Here is a 10,144-nt window from a genome sequence, read left to right on the forward strand (position 1 = left end):
TCCGGGCCAATAAAAAAAAAAACGAAAGCAGCTTGCCAACCGCGAATAAACAACAGAAGAAGAAAAACACCACAAAGAAGAACACACCCTGACAACTTTCCAATCGGATTGCGGAAAGGAATATTCCACCCCCGGGAATACCATTATATTTTCATTCGGACTGGCACTTTTTTTTTCGGAATGAGGTGTATATAAAGGTTCGATTCTTTCCGTTTGAGCAAATAAACCGAATGAAATTGGACTATTTGGGTCCATGTATACGTGGCGTATGATGACGTTATGTGATTGACTATGCTACGCTATACATGTAAAAAATAAATTATTTTCTTGACTTAGCCACCTGAACCTTTTCCTCCGACCGTGATAGTACTTTACCACGAGCTGTTCCTTCATTTTGCGGACAAAGGAGTCCTGCCAGAGCTTGACAGTGGCTGCTATTCTCTGCAGGAAGCGGACACGTACGTTTCCAGGACATTACAAGCAATGAATGATTTCTAACCTTAAGCAGGCAGGTGATGGGCAGGCAACATGGAGGCTTCAGATGGCTGCCTCGCTCGTGGTAATTAATGAGCCTGCATCAAATGTGCTCTTTGCAGACAAGCACAAATGCCCCGTCAGTGTCCATTACACACTGTGTCAGTGTCTTGAACGCACCACGCAGAGAACACTGACTCCAGGAACTCAAGCTAAGATTTAACAGTTTTTTTGTTGCAGTTTTTTTTACCTTCTAGTATTACAGTTTTGGATTTGTTTTACTTCGTATTCAATCACAGATGAGGTCGTTCTAGAGATTTGAGTCCACCAGTCCACGATTCGAGTATCAGGTTCTTGGACAATGATCCGAATACATTCCCATAGCTCAGTTTTTTGTGTATTGTTGAACATTTGGGAATTATATGTGAAATATTATTTGTCAAAGGCTGCACGGTGGACGAGTGGTTAGCGCACATACCTCGCAGCTAGGAGACCAGCGTTCAATTTCACCCTCGGCTATCTCTGTGTGGAGTTTGCATGTTCTCCCCGTGCATGCGTGGGTTTTTTTTTTTCGGGTACTCCGGTTTCCTTCCTAACAGCACTCGATTCATCACACTGCAACTTAATACTGAAAAAGTGGATAAACAATACTAATACTAATTTATACTGATACTAAAATACTAATTTCGCAAGGAGGCGGAACAGCTAGGAGCCCAGGGTTCAATTCCACCCTCGAGCATCTCTGTGTGGAGTTTGCATGTTCTCCCCGTGCATGCGTGGGTTTTTTTTTCCGGGTACTCCGGTTTCCTCCCATATTCCAGAAACATGCTAGATTAATTAGCCACTCCAAATTGTCCATAGGTTTCCTCCCTAACAGCACTCGATTCATCACACTGCAACTTAATACTGAAAAAGTGGATAAACAATACTAATACTAATTTATACTGATACTAAAATACTAATACTAAAATACTAATTTCGCAAGGGGGCGGAACAGCTAGGAGACCAGGGTTCAATTCCACCCTCGGCCATCTCTGTGTGGAGTTTGCATGTTCTCCCCGTGCATGCGTGGGTTTTTTTTCCAGGTACTCCGGTTTCCTCCCACATTCCAAAAACATGCTAGCTTAATTAGCGACTCCAAATTGTCCATAGGTATGAAGGTGAATGTGAATGTCTTACTGAGAACAAACACTTTGCTAACAGCACTCGATTCATCACACTGCAACTTAATACTCAAACAGTGTATAAACAATACTAATACTAATTTATACTGATAGTAAAATACTAATACTAAAATACTAATTTTGCAAGTTCTCCCCGTACATGCGTGGGGTTTTTTTCCGGGTACTCCGGTTTCCTCCCACATTCCAAAAACATGCTAGGTTAATTAGCGACTCCAAATTGTCCATAGGTATGAATGTGAGTGTGAATGGTTGTTTGTCTATATGTGCCCTGTGATTGGCTGGCCACCAGTCCAGGGTGTACCCTTCCTCTCGCCCCGAAGACAGCTGGGATAGGCTCCAGCACCCCCCGCGACCCTTGTGAGGATAAGTGGTAGAAAATGAATGGTGAATTGGTTGTTTTCTGTGCTACGAAACTATGAATATATTTGATCTATTAATATGGAATCCAACTTTTTCCATTATTATTCCTATCAGAGCCCTGCAGATGTGATATAACACACCTACAGTCACTTTTACACTCTTATTATTCATGGTTTATGCTAGAGAGCTAAGCAGTTACCCTTGAATTTATTTATTCTTAACTCACCACTTCCACATGGAATGGGAGGAGAACTTTTTCATCACGTCAGACATACGGTGGCTAACTAAGCTAATGTTTTGTCTAATTACTGCCACCTAGTGACCGTTATCATGTGTATTTTAATATGTCTGATGAATAATAGACAATAGTCTACCACAAAACTGCCATAATTTATTAATTAATTGATGAAAAAATATTGCGTTGGATTTTTTTTTTTTACTATTTTTCCCAGTACAGAGTCTAGAGTCTACAAATATCATATATTTTACTTTGTTGTATCGGAGACATCTAGCAGTGTAGGAACATTCTAAGAGCATAGAAGATCAAATAGAACATGTTGGGGTTTGAACTCCTCTTCAGGGAACATGATTGATTTGAGGGTATAAAAAAATCAAATCAAATCAAAGTTTCAGGTGAGGCTCACACACACACACGAGGATCAGCTAAAAAATCTTCACAGGATATTGGAACTCCTGCTAGGGGTCACCACAGTGGATCCACCAAAATGTAATATTTTTGTGATCAACGCGTACAAAATCGATTTAAGACCTTCTCAATACAGTTTTTAACATTATTAGAGCCCTCTAGACATGATATAACACCCCTATTGTTGCCTTTACACTCATTTTCCCAATATAGTCGATGTAATAAGAGAAAATAGAACGTTAGCATCCATGTGAAATCACTTAATTCATCGATTTGCATTGTTTTTAAACTAATAATCGGCCATTTTATTCATGTATAGATTTTTATGAACGCTATTTCAGCCTTATTATAATTTTTTCCACAACCTAATTTTGAAAAAAAAAAAAAAGATTACAACTTTATTTATTTTGATTTTGTTTCTCATAACTTTACGTAATTTATAAAAAGGTATATTTTCTTTAATATATGAAAATTATGTCATTTTTCTTCAGATTTTACTATGTTATTGTCATTAAATTACAATGTTTTTTTTCTTAATATTTTTACAATACTTTGATAAGTTAACAATGAGTTTTTTTTATTTTTGGTGTTTGTTTTTTTTTTTAATAATGTGTTCCGGGCCTATAAAAAAAAAAACAGATGTGCCGTAAATGGCCACCGGGTCGCACTTTGGACAGCCTTTTTTTTAATTTCTTTTTTTTTATTTTATTTTAATTTTATTTTCCAACTATTTCAGCTTTCTTGTTGTAAATTTATTCTTAGAATTACATTTTTATATAATACTATTTTTTTACATTTATTTCTATTATTCTATTAATATAAAATAATATTATTTATATTTTTTTTAATATTTGGACTCTATTCTTAGAGCCGCATGGTGTTGCGACGTAATGCAAGAAGTGTATCTTCAGTGACATATTGCAGCTAAGGACTTTGTAGGATTTCAGGAGGTTTGCCACCAGCTGCTTATAATGATCTACCTTGTAGTTTTTCCAAGAAACTCTGATTTAAAAGTCAATTTCTGTCGTGCTTTTTCATGCACAGATGTTTACATCGCTACGTCGCTATGACGACTGTTTTGCAATAAGGATATAAAAAATAGCAGCATCCCGTTTAAGGAGCTGTGCAGAATGAAATGAGTTCCCAAAATCACGGCGTGCCGCATGCATCACGCGTGTTGCGTGCTACTGTGCTGTTTGGTAATTGATCTGGCAGCGGTACCAACCACCTGGACCCAGAAGTCTCTTCAAACAACGTCGGAAAGACTTAGCCTGCGTTCATGCAGATACTTTTGGATGGCCTGCGGGGCGCACAATCGGGCCTCCAACCAGCCTTTGTACACAATTCAATACATTAAGTAGGTCCATCGTCATGCCAAGACTGGCAAATGTTTGAATTCATAATACTATCTCGGAAAAAGCATTGTGAAAGCTGGCATTTATTAAAAAAAAATATATATTTGCGTACTCTGTATTGTACCTTTCTTTTCCTCCATTTTTGTTGTTTAAAATTTTTTTTATATTGTCCAAAAATTTTATATTTCTCTTTAAACAATCTTCCTAAATTGTCTTTTCATAATATTTTGACTTTATTTCCATAATTAATTTTAATTTTTTATTTAATTTTTTAATTTTTAATTTTTTGTCCAAAATAGTTTTTCCATAAATTACACTTTTGCTTTCATTTGTTTGTTTCTCATCATAATACGACTAAAAAAAGATTTTTTTCTTTAATATTTCAAATCTATGCAACTAAAATACTCTTCATAATGTCATACGATTATTGAATTTTTTTGTACTTAAAATGCGATTTTTACTCTAAATATTTTGACTTTATTCTTATAAAATTTCTGCTGATTTTTCTTAAAGTTTATAGTTGTTTTTTTTAGTTTTCCAAATATTTCAATGTTCTACTTAAGTAGTTTTGGTCAATTTTATTTTTGTAATATTACAACCTTATTCCCATAATATGTTGAATTTATTCTCATAATAATATGACCTTTATAGTTTAAGTTTAACTTTATATAACTTAAATTATGCTATTAACCTAGCATGTTTTTGGAATGTGGGTCATTTTTTCAGCTTCAAATTGCATCATGTATGCTCTCTTCTATTGTGGAGTTGTATCATCACCTTTTTGTGTTCATCACCTTTTTAAAAACTTAAAAGAGTTAGATTAGAGTTAACGTAAAGAAATGAGTTAATACTTGACTTAATTCTTGTAAAATGTATTTTTGCTGTTTTGTTTTAACTAACTCCTTATTTCTAAAATATCTTAAAATATCTTAAAATATCTTAAAATATCTTAAAATTTCTTAAAATTTCTTAAAATTTCTTAAAATTTCTTAAAATTTCTTAAAATTTCAAAAAAATAAAATTTAAATTTTAAATTTTAAAAACTACATTTTTTAGGATAAAAAAAAAAACAAAAAAAAAACAAACAAACTTAAACTATATTAGGAAAGCAGGAAGTGAACAAATGTAACAGTTATTGATTGTAATTGATTGAAGTACCAGATGGAGGGGTCGGATTTAATAAGCTTTGCTTCTTCCTACTCCTTTTGGACATGTGGAACTATGAACTGATTATGGGATGCATTCAATTGTAAATTAAACCATTACCATTTTCTTGTTAAATTCTATTTTTAGAATGTGACAAGGGCCGGTGAACAACACCCGCACGTGGCAATTGGCCAATTTTTGTTATACATTAAACAAATTATCAAATGTATAGAAATGAGAAGACATAATAAAGAATATGTGTAGACGATATTAGCTGTTTGACGTTTATGTAACACGGAAAAAGCGTCAGCGATTGAAGAAGACAGATGGAGGTGGAGATGGTTGCTGAAGATGGAGCTTAGAGTCTTGCATTGCGTCCAGACAGGCGGGGCTAACTGCGGCTGGAGCTGCATGCTGTTTCTGCGATTAGCGTTCCATCTGGCAGGGGGGGCCGAGGCCAGCAGCCAGACCGCTGCAGCGTGTTGGGGATGTTCCTTTGCATTTGGCACCCGGAGTCCTTCTAGTCTCATTGTCCGGTTTGACACACAAGACCTACGGGGATCAAACATCTGGTGGACTTGGGTTTCGGAACAATGAAGACACGCCCCTGATACTTTTATCTGGTGTCTTCTTTTCTTTATCTTTCCAACCATTGCTGATATTTTTATTATTATTATTATTATTATTTTTCACCATATATTTTGGGTGGTTGTACTTTTTTTTATTATTGTAAGATTTAACATTTATATTTGTAGTTAAGATTCATATTTTAAATATATATTTATATTTAAGGCTCCGTGGCGGGCGAGTGGGTAGCGCGCAGACCTCACAGCTAGTAGACCCGGGTTCAATTCCACCCTCGGATACCGTCTTGGCACTTTTGGTACTTGGTGCTATTATGCAAGGCTCTAGCGTGCTAACTTTTAGCATGCTATCATTTTAACTATTTTACTTAAATCTAAATGTAAATGCGAATGCGTGGTTAGCGCGCAGACCTCACTGCTAGAAGACCAGGGTTCAATTCCACCCTCGGCCGTCTCTGTGTGGAGTTTGCATGTTCTCCCCGTGCATGCATGGGTGATCACTAAATTCATCACACAGCAACTTAACACTCCCAAGTTATAACTAATAAATATACAAACATATACCAATATATCGGCTGCACTGCGGTCGAGTGGTTAACGTGCAGACCTCACAGCTAGGAGACCCGGGTTCAATTCCACCCTCAGACATCTCTGTGTGGAGTTTGCATGTTCTCCCCGTGCATGCATGGGTGATCACTAAACTCATCACACAACAACTTAACACTCCCAAGTTATAACTAATAAATATACAAACATATACCACCAATATATTGGCTGCATGCAACGTGCAGACCTCACAGCTAGGAGACCAGGGTTCAATTCCACCCTCGGCCGTCTCTGTGTGGAGTAATGTGAATAATCAAAACATATTTTTTTGCGGAAAAACAAGTCATTTTATACGTCTTTGTTTACTATTTGGCCTACACAGCGGACAAGTGGTTAGCGCGCAGGCCTCACAGCCAGGAGACCCGAGTTCAATTCCACCCTTGGCCATCCCCCACCCACCGCGACCCTCGTGAGTATAAGCGGTAGTAAATGAATGAATATATTTTTAAGGCTGCATGGTGAAACGAGTGGGTAGCGCATAGGCCTCACAGCTAGGAGACCTGAGTTTGATTCCACTCTCGGTCTTTGACGACTCCAAATTGTCAGTTTGTTGTTCTGGTTTCTGGTTTCTTCTGGGGTTTTTTGGGACACCCATGACAATTTCAACTACCCGCACTACTGGAACCCTGACATAAACGCCATATCTAAGTAAAATACCATCTTAGTAACCACTGGTATGTTTTTTCCAGATAGACACTGTAGCAGTCGGTACATAAATGAAGCCAGAGATTGGAAGGTCCAAACCAAACAGAAGGTAAGGTTAAGATAGGGATCGTCAATGGCTACCGGACAAGATAGGTATGACTGAAGACAAAGTGCTTTAATCAATTTCCCCGCACTACAGTATCATGTCCATTATCAACGGAGAGCATCTGAAATATTTGTGTACCCTTAGGCTTATCTCGTTTACGGAAAAAATCTAGTTTCATTTTTATTTTTGCCTATATTTGCACTGACCTTCAAGGACTGTGCGGTAACACTTTTTTCTTCCAAAACTATATGCTTTTTTGTGGTTGAATATGGCCTATTATTACTAAAACAATATACATATTTAAGCAAAACTTAGATATATTTGTTTGATAAGTCTCTCAGGGAATTTCTAGTGTAGAAGCCCCTAGTCTTTTTTTAGACTTTGAACTACTACCTCTTATTAACTCATATTAACTCACTAGCAAGATCTCATAGTGTATAGACTGGTCATATATTTCATCTCATATTTCATATTATCTTGCAAACTGTATTTGTATATAATTTGTAAAATTGTTCATTTGTTAATACTTGGGTTGTATATATTTTATTTTAATTTAAAAATTTAAATTTTTTTTATTTTATTTTATTTATTTTTTATATTGTGTATTTTGTACTGCTTAACTGATTCTGTAATCTTTTATTTTAATTCATTAATTTTATTTTATTTGTATTAAAATATTGTCCCACTCACACCGAGTCAACGCATTATAACGCGATAAAACGTGTTAATATGACATAAGCAACAATGCGTGTTTATATTTCGCATAAGGATTCTGAATGAGGGGCTAAATAAATTTTAAAAAAATGTAAAGGTTAGCTAAGAAACATACAATAAAAGTACCAATATTCATTCATTCATTCATTTTCTGCCGCTTATCCTAACAAGGGTCGTGGGGGGTGCTGGAGCCTATCCCAGCTGTCTTCGGGCGAAAGGCGGGTCACACCCTGAACTGGTGGTCAGCCAATCACAGGGCACATATAAACAAACAACCATTCACACTCACAAGTACCATTATGAGTTTAAAAAAACAAACAAAAAACTATTATAATAACAAGCACAGCATGCATTCGTACCTGCCGGGCACACTGCATTGATGTCAGCCTCCATGTGAGCTCTGAGCTCCTGTGGCTCCTTCTGGTGGACAGAGGCAGCATTGCAGCACCATGAATTCCTCCATTTTCTGTGCCGCTTTTGCTCCAATGAAAATCCTTTCATCAGACGAAATGCATTATGGGAAAACATAGAAATATTTGTTTTTTATTATTGTAAAATTATATGGGTACTTGGAGATTTCTTAGCTACTTTTTGAGTGTTAAGTTGCTGTGTGATGAGTTTAGGGTTCTTTGTAAGGTGACACCGTGAGACAGACTGATACATTATATTGAGTAATGACCTCCTTGTGCCATAATATGGCACAATAATAATAATAATAATAATAATAATAATAATAATAATAATAATAATAATAATAATAATAATATTTTATGATGCGTACACACACTCTCTAAATTAGTGAGTGTGGCTTAAATACCGGTGCGTCTTATACATTACGGAAATTACGGTATTATTTAGTTGTAGCCTAAGTGGTCTGCTATGAATTCAGAATTATAATAATCAGAATTTCAAGCAAAAAGCATGCGGGGCTTCTGGTGGGTTCAAGGTAAGCAATGCGTACATGAAAATAACAATTACTGTACCACACAGGCAGTAGTAACAACAATAAGCCAACAACAAGCAATAAAAAATGAGGTTATTAAATAAATCAAAACAAAAAGGCTGCACTACAATTTTTAAACAATGTAGTCTCGAGTACTTCAATACATTATTATTACTCCAAAACTAGAACATTTAATCCTAAAAAAAAATCCTGTGTATCATTACAACAGTACCATTTTACTACCCCAGCTTGTGTAAACATAAGTTAAATGAATATGAAAAAGCTGTTTAGTAATTCAATAAACAGAGACATTAATACATTCCAAAAAAAACTATTAAAGTCACGCTGTGCCTATTTTCCTTTTGTAACACGGCAGGACGAGCAATTGAGTTAAGGCATGCCTATTACAGCTCTGCTAGAGGCATGTAAACATTTATTATTTCGCTACTGATTAACTGTGCTATTATCAAACATACAGCGGCTCTCGGGAATCGCCATTTTACCCTTTGGAGTGAGAGAGCGTTTCAATTGTCAAAAATACAGACTTTCATGAACATGTCACATGGAGTCGACAGGCAAAAGTAGAAAAAAGCAGATACTCACAATAGATGGGAAGGACTACGGAGTATGAATGTAAATATACACTAATATATATTAATATACCAGAATTTAGCTTAATGTACAATGAAAACAAAGAGACAGGAAACAACACTCACTTTAGTTCAGCTGTGCGATTTTTGTCTTGTTCCGGTTGTCAATAAAGCTAGCTTCAGGACCGTTACATCACTTCCGGTTTTAGCCAGAACAAGGAAGCAATTAGCCCACCGGAAGCTGGTGTTCAGGACTGACATATCAACGTCCTAAGTAGCTGTAATTAATAAATTAGTACATTGTGTTTAAATATTAATTGTTATATCATAAAAATGTTCAATAAGTTATGTTTTAAAAATATGCTAAAATCGCTAATGCTAAAATCGGACATGCTAATACAAGCTACATTGGGTTTGTGCTTTGTCATGTTAAAAGTTGCATAGGGAATCAATTGTGTGTACTTTTTTTGTATTGTATTTTATTTGTATTTTTGAATTATGAGTCCAGTAAAGTAGCAGAAATTTGCATTGTACAGCAGCAAGAGTACAGAATCAGTTAATCAGTACAAAGTACAAAATATACAATATAAAAAAATAAACAATATAAACAACCCAAGTCTTAACAATTCAAAAATTTTACCCAGAGTTATATACAAATACAGTTTGCAGATAATATGAAATGAGATGAAATATATGACCAGTCTGTGAGATCTTGCTAGTGAGTTAATATGAGGCATTATAGAAATACTTCACTTAGAACTTAATATATTGCACTTAGAGATCTTAATATT

At 35.6% G+C, this 10,144-nt stretch overlaps 1 long non-coding RNA gene across 1 annotated transcript; it reads right to left on the reverse strand.

Moving 5' to 3' along the window:
* Positions 1-5,072: 5,072 nt before the first annotated feature.
* Positions 5,073-9,492, reverse strand: LOC131102203 (uncharacterized). Its single transcript, XR_009119409.1, has 3 exons — positions 9,367-9,492; positions 8,180-8,314; positions 5,073-5,717 (listed from the first exon to the last, which is right to left on the reverse strand). It is a non-coding gene; the product is annotated as an uncharacterized LOC131102203 (long non-coding RNA).
* Between the last annotated feature and the right edge of the window lie 652 nt (positions 9,493-10,144).

This window comes from Doryrhamphus excisus, chromosome 14 (assembly GCF_030265055.1).
Source record: "Doryrhamphus excisus isolate RoL2022-K1 chromosome 14, RoL_Dexc_1.0, whole genome shotgun sequence".
In the NCBI taxonomy this organism is placed as follows: domain Eukaryota; kingdom Metazoa; phylum Chordata; class Actinopteri; order Syngnathiformes; family Syngnathidae; genus Doryrhamphus; species Doryrhamphus excisus.